General features: G+C 41.2%; 1 non-coding gene across 1 annotated transcript; it reads right to left on the bottom strand.

The window, feature by feature from the left end:
- Positions 1 to 3969: 3969 nt before the first annotated feature.
- LOC114394291 lies at positions 3970 to 4076 on the bottom strand. Its single transcript, XR_003662697.1, has one exon. It is a non-coding gene; the product is annotated as a small nucleolar RNA R71 (small nucleolar RNA).
- Between the last annotated feature and the right edge of the window lie 3460 nt (positions 4077 to 7536).

Genomic DNA, 7536 nt, shown 5'->3' with positions numbered 1-7536 from the left:
CCTCATACTCGGCCATATTGTTCGTGCAGTCAAAGCCCAATCTAGCCGTGAAGGGGATGCATTGATTGTCGGGGGTAAGTAACACCGCCCATACTCCATGGCCTAGTGTGTTGGACGCGCTGTCGATCAACTATCCATTTGTCTTTATCTTCATCGTCCACCTCATCCTAGAACAAGTTCATAATGTCCTCATCCGGGAATTCTGGATGCATAGGTTGGTAGTCATTGATGGGTTGCTGAGCTAGGTAATCTGCCAAGGCGCTTCCTTTTATCGCCTTTTGAGTGACATAAACAATGTTAAACTCTGATAGTAGAACTTGCCACCGAGTGATCCATCCATTGAGAACGGGCTTTTCGAAAATGTACTTGATTGGATCCATCTTGGATACCAACCAAGTGGTGTAGCTCAGCATATACTACCTTAGACGATGGGCTGCCCACACCAAGGCACAACATGTCCTTTCAAGCAAAGAGTAGTTCATCTCACAGGCTGTGAACTTCTTGCTTAAGTAGTAGACGACCCTTTCTTTCTTCCCAGACTCGTCATGTTGCCCTAGCATACATCCCATCGACTCATCCAACACAGTCATGTATAGAATGAGGGGTCTTCCGGGCACGGGTGGCACAAGCACCGGAGGATTCATAAGGCATCGCTTGATCCTTCCGAACGCCACTTGGCAGTCGTCGTTCCATTGGACGGACTGATTCTTGTGCAAAAGATTGAAGAGAGGCTCACATGTAGCAGTTAGTTGTGATATGAACCTCGCTATATAGTTCAGGCGTCCCAAGAAACCTCGAACTTGTTTCTCAGTGTGTGGCTCGGGCATCTCAAGGATGGCTTTCACCTTGTTGGGGTCCACCTCTATCCCTTTCTGGCTTACGATAAAGCCGAGCAATCTCCCTAAAAGTACACTTGGCAGGATTCAATCTTAGTCGGTACTTACGTAGTCTTTCGAACAACTTCCACAAGTTGATGAGATGTTTCTCCTCGGGTTTAGACTTGGCAATCATGTCATCCACGTAGACTTCAATTTCTTTGTGCATCATATCATGGAATAATGCTACCATAGCCTGTTGGTAGGTTGCCCCAGCGTTCTTAAGCCAAAAGGACATCACCTTGTAGCAGAACATTCCCCAAAGGGTGACGAACATCGTCCTTTCCATGTCCTCAGTGATGGAAGCTTGCTTGTGGAGCTTCTATGGAGGCTGGATCTTTGAGCTTCAATGAGGTCCTTCAATGGTGATTTTACACCATGGAGATGCAGCGGAAGACAAAGGAGAAGAAGTGAGAGGAGACGCCATCCACTAGGGAGTAAGCCATGGAAGAAGGAGCTTCACCACCAAGATGAGCCTTGGATAAGAAGCTTGGAGAGGATGCTTCAATGGAGGAAAAGAAAGAGGGAGAGAAAGAGAGAGGGGGGAGCACGAAATTGAAGGAAGAAAAAAAAGGAGAGAAGTTGAACTTTGAGTTGTGTCTCACAAGACTCTCATTCATCAAAGTTCCAACAAGTGTTACACATGCTTCTATTTATAGACTAGGTAGCTTCCTTGAGAAGCTTTCTTGAGAAAACTTCCTTGAGAAGCTTCTTTGAGAAAACTTCCTTGAGAAGCTTCTTTGAGAAAACTTCCTTGAGAAGCTAGAGCTTTGCTACACACACCCCTCTAATAACTAAGCTCACCTCCTTGAGAAGATTCCTAAAGAAGATAGAGCTTAGCTACACACACCCCCTATAATAGCTAAGTTCTCCCCCATGCCAAAATACATGAAAATATAAAAAAAGTCCCTATTACAAAGACTACTCAAAATGCCCTGAAATATAAGGCTAAAACCCTATACTAGTAGAATGACCAAAATACAAGGCCCAAAAGAAGGAAAAACCTATTCTAATATTTATGAAGAAGAGAGGACCCAACCTTGGTCCATGGGCTCAGAAATCTACCCTGGGATTCATGAGAACCCCAAGGCCTTCTTTAGCAGCTCTAGCCTAATCCTCTTAGAGTCTTCTATCCAATACCATTGGGGGGTAGGATTGCATCATCCCCTCCACCTTGGAAAGGATTTGACCTCAAATCCCGAGGTTCTTCATATTCTGGACTCCTTCCCTCGACACCTGTAAAAAGAATAAAAACATATGTATTAGTGGTGTTGGGTATGTTAGTGTAGGGTAAGGTCTGAAAACCCCTTTCATGGACATCTTCCCATGAGGGAACATTGTTCCTCACCAACTTAATGAGTGGTGCTACAAGTATAGAAAAATATGGGACAAACCTTTTGTAAAAGTTTGTTAAGTCATGGCAGCCCCTGATTTCCCTTATACTTGGTGGAGTGGGCCAATCAGGAATGACCTTTATTCTCTTAGGGTCTGTGGGAACCCCTTGACCACTATTTAAAAAATTAAGGAAAGTAATGCAATAAAGTGTACCTTTTCATGTATTTTCATGTTGATTATTCCTACAAAAAAATACGACAAACCTACCTAATGAGTCCCTATGTACATGAATCATAAAGATGTTGGGTGCATGACTGATTTTACAAAAGAGGGTTGCAACACTCAACACATTCATCATATCACTTATTTTAGGGATTTGGTGCCTAATAATACCTATTTTGGGCACCAACAAAGCACAAGGATTTAAGCTCTAACGAACCAAATCCTCATCCAATAACTCCTTTACTTGAGGAATAACCTTAAGCCCAAGAGGTGTGGCAGTGCTAACAAGTGTCTTTTTACAAAGGAGAAGATGTGGAGGTTGTCTAAGAGGGGAAGTTTCTTTAATATTTGTCTTTATTTCAAAATGACTTTCCTTTTTAGCTAACCTCTTGGAGGAGACACTTACCTCCTTACACTCCTCCTTAACCATTAAAGGTTGTCCTTCTTCATGGGGGTAGATTTCTTCACTAGATTCTTCGCTTTTTGCTTCTTCACTTTCTCTAGAGGAAGGTGAAATAGTAGCCTTATCTTGGCTACTATAAATGTCTTGGACCCTCATAATCATGGTTTTCTTAGTGGGGCATTGAGAAGTAATGTGCCTTCTTCCAAGACATTTAAAGCACTTTATGGAGCTAGTCTTCTCTTGCATACTAGCCTTAAGGGGTTGCTTTTCTATTGTCTTCCCCTTATCATCTTTGGGCTTAGAAGGTGTCACCTCTAATATGCCTTGACCTTGGTCTTTCTTTAGATAAGAGTAAGAGCCATAAGATTTTGAAGTAGACTTCCTTTTTTTTTTTTATTTTTAAAGTATTATTGTCCTATTTTTCTAAACTTTGCTTAGGCAGTTTTCATAGTTAAACTTTGAATTTTTCTTTGAAATTTTTTTTGATATCTTTTCATGATTTTAGGGTGTTTCTCACAAAATTTCAGCTCATTTGGATATCTTTTGAGTATAACTATAGTTTTACCCCCTTGTTAGGTGCTTGTTGAGAGATACATGATTTGCTGCATATAGTGCATGACTAGGGGTAATCCAGGTGATTTACAACCCTTTGATCCTGAAATACATAGAACCTTTCATAGATTAGTTAGGCATAGTGTGCATCTTGATTATTTTGTGCATTTTGAGCATTCGACTACTAATTTTCATACTGAGAACATATCTCAACCTCCACCTCGTGAGAGGACTCTTAGGGAGATGGCTGCACCTAATTTCACTTATGAAAGCTTGTGCATTAAATATCCTGATGAGGGTGTTCCACATGTTCTCAAGACTGGACTAATACATTTGCTGCCCAAGTTTCATGGTCTTGCAGGTGAAGATCCTCATAAGCATCTTAAGGAGTTCCAGATTGTTTGTTCCACCATGAAGCCCCCTGATGTCCAGGAAGATCATATCTTTCTAAAGGATTTTCCTCATTCTCTGGAGGGAGTGGCAAAAGATTGGTTGTATTACCTTGCTCCCAGATCCATCTCCAGCTGGGATGACCTTAAGAGGGTGTTCTTGGAGAAATTCTTCCCTGCATCTAGGACCACTGCCATCAGAAAAGACATTTCAGGCATCAGGCAACTTAGTGGAGAGAGCTTGTGTGAGTACTGGGAAAGGTTCAAGAAATTGTGTGCAAGCTGTCCTCACCACCAGATTTTTGAGCAACTCCTTCTTCAATATTTCTATGAGAGACTTAGCAACATGGAGAGGAGTATGATTGATGCTGCCAGTGGTGGAGCCCTTGGTGATATGACTCCTGCTGAAGCTAGGAATTTGATTGAGAAGATGGCTTCCAACTCCCAACAATTCAGTGCAAGAAATGATGCTATTGTCCTTAGAGGATTCCATGAGGTGGCCACGAATTCATCTTCATCTGCTGAAAATAAAAAGCTTGAGGGAAAACTTAATGCCTTGGTCAACCTAGTAACTCAGCTTGCCATGAATCCGAAATCTGCACCTGTTGCAAGAGCCTGAAGCTTATGCAGAAAACATTTATAATAAACCTCCTCAGAAGCAAAACCAACAACAACAGAATAATTATGACTTTTCAAGCAACAGATACAATCCAGGATGAATGAATCATCCAAATCTGAGATGGACAAGTCCTCTACAACAACAATAGCCCGTCCCTCCTTTCCAGAATGTTGCTGGTCCAAGCAAACCATATGTTCCTCCTCCAATACAACAACAATAGCAGTGGTCACAACAAAGACAACAAGCTACTGAGGATCCTCCTCAACCTTCCTTAGAAGAGTTAGTGAGGCAAATGACCATCCAAAATATGCAATTTCAGCAAGAGACAAGAGCCTTCATTCAGAGTCTGACAAATCAGATGGGGCAGATGGCTACTCAGTTGAACCAAGCTCAGTCCCAAAATTCTGACAAATTGCCTTCACAGACTGTGCATCATTCGAAAAATATGAGTGCCATCACCTTGAGGTCTGGCAACCAAATTCAAGTGCCTCCACCAGTAGCAGCACCTGCACCTGAACCTGTCAAGCTTCATTCTAAACCTGAAAAAGAAGATGAGAAAGTTGCACAAAAGAGGAAGCTTCCTGATCAGGGAGCTAACAAAAATTTTCATGCAGGTGGGCCTTCTGCAGCCTCCTATCCTTCTTCCATTTCCACATAGAGCAATTCCCAACAAAAAATGGAAGAAGTGGAAAAGGAGATCTTGGAGACCTTCAGGAAAGTAGAGGTGAACATACCTCTTCTAGATGCCATCAAGAAAATTCCAAGATATGCCAAGTTTCTAAAGGAGTTGTGCACCCACAAAAGGAAGCTCAAAGGCAATGAAAGGATTAGCATGGGCAGAAATGTATCAGCATTGATAGGTAAATCTGTTCCTCACATTCTTGAGAAATGTAAGGACCCAGGTACTTTCTGTATACCTTGCATTATTGGGAACAGTAAATTTGAGAATGCCATGCTAGATCTAGAAGCATCAGTTAGTGTCATGCCTCTGTCCATTTTCAATTCTTTATCTCTTGGACCGTTGCAATCTACAAATGTTGTGATTCATTTGGCAAATAGAAGTGTTGCTTACCCCGCAGGTTTCATAGAGGATGTGCTGGTTCGGGTTGGTGAACTTATTTTTCCTGTTGATTTTTATGTTCTTAATATGGAAGAGGGATTTTCCCATGGTTTAGTTCTAATTATTTTAGGCAGGCCATTTATGAAAACAACCCGAACCAAGATAGATGTTTATGTTGGCACATTGTCTATGGAATTTGGTGATATTGTTGTTTATTTTAACATTCTTGATGCCATGAAACATCCATCTGAGGATCATTCTGTTTTTCATGCTGAGATAATTGATTAGAATGTTGATTATTATATGTTTTGATTTTGATTCTATTCTTCATGGTAGGAAACATCCATTTTTATCTGATCTGCATACTTCTCACTCCTTATGCGTTGAATCTGAATCTGAGTTTGAATTTGATCCTGTATCTGATTTTTATGCCGATGGTGAATTTGAATTTGAGTCTGGTTCTAATTTTTTGGGTGTTGTACCTCTTGATGTTGATTTTTTAGAGTCATAATGCACTAACCATGTTGCAGGAAGTACATATACTTCTGACTTGCTTTATGAGGTACAGGCTGAGGAACCTTCCTCTTCTCCTACCCTGGTTCCTCCCATTGTTCAGCCACCACCCACACCAGAGTTGAAGTCCTTACCAGCAACCCTCAAGTACGCTTACTTGGAGGACAAGAAAAAATTTCCAATGATCATCTCCGCCTCCCTTGATGCTGAGCAAGAGGAGAAGTTATTGTTAGTGCTCAAGAAGCACAAGAAGGCCATTGAATGGACTTTAGCAGACATTCCTGGTATTAGCCCATCTACCTGCATGCATAGGATACTTTTAGAGGATGGAACTAAGCCAGTGAGGCAGCCACAACGACAACTCAACCCCGTCATTCTAGATGTGGTGAAAAAGGAAGTGACCAAGCTCTTACAAATTGTGTAATCATCTACCCCATTTCTAACAGCTAGTGGGTGAGTCCAGTCCAAGTGGTTCCTAAGATTTATAGGAAAAGGGTCACTTTGGGGCACTTGCAGCTTGCCCAAGCGAGCTAAGCCTTAGTCCTGAAGTCATGAGCTCGCCCAAGCGAGTTGAAGCTCGCCTAGGTGAGCTGGTTTCTTAACCGTGAAGTTATTTGATGGCCCAGGCGAGCCAGATGCTGGCTTGGGTGAGCTGGGGCCTAGAAAATGCAAGGAAAAGACCCTTTTGCCCTTCTTCCTTAGTATCTTTTGTTTTCCGGATCGAAACACCGAGTGGTTCATCATTGTGCACTGTAACTGGTGTCCAATGTCGTAAATTGACTAGCAAGAATCAAAAGATCAACGAACATTGGTCCCCGGACGAAATTAGGGTCTGACAGACTTCAATGTCTTTAGTCTTTTACATTTACCAAGACTTCAATGTCTTCATTCTTTTACAATTACCAAGACTTCAATGTCTTCAATCTTTTACATTTACAAGACTTCAATGTCTTCAGTCTTTTATATTTTTTGAGACTTCAATGTCTTTAGTCTTTACATTTACAAGACTTCAATGTCTTCAGTTTTTTACATTTACAAAGACTTCAATGTCTTCAGTCTTTTACATTTTTCAAGGCTTCAATGTCTTCAGTCTTTTACATTTACAAAGACTTCAATGTCTTCAGGCTTTTACATTTTTACAAGGACTTCAATGTCTCCAATTTTGTTGTACAAGACTACAACGTCTTTTGCTCAATACTTTCGATACTTCCATGTCAATATCCATTTTGTTTTTTTATAGGTTTCACTTCCTTGGTTTTCTATGGTGCCCGGTCAAATAGCAAGATCGCTCAAAGGAAATTAGTGTCCTTATCTTTACTTATGTTTTCATTGTCAATAAAAGATAAGTAAAGAGGGGCAACTGTCAGACCTTAATTTCGTTCGGGAACTATCATTCACTGATATTTTGATTCTCGCTAGTCGAATTACGATGTTCGACACCAGTTATCACACGAAGCAAGGGATCACTCAGTGTTTTGATCAAGGATAAAAAAAGATACCAAAGAAGGGGGCAAAAGGGTCTTTTTATGGATTTTCCTAGACCCCAACTTGCCCAGGCTAGCATTTGG

The sequence above is a fragment of the Glycine soja genome, chromosome 17, assembly GCF_004193775.1.
Source record: "Glycine soja cultivar W05 chromosome 17, ASM419377v2, whole genome shotgun sequence".
NCBI lineage: Eukaryota > Viridiplantae > Streptophyta > Magnoliopsida > Fabales > Fabaceae > Glycine > Glycine soja.
The sequence above is the reverse complement of the archived record's forward strand: the minus strand, read 5'-3'. Positions and strand labels throughout refer to the sequence as shown.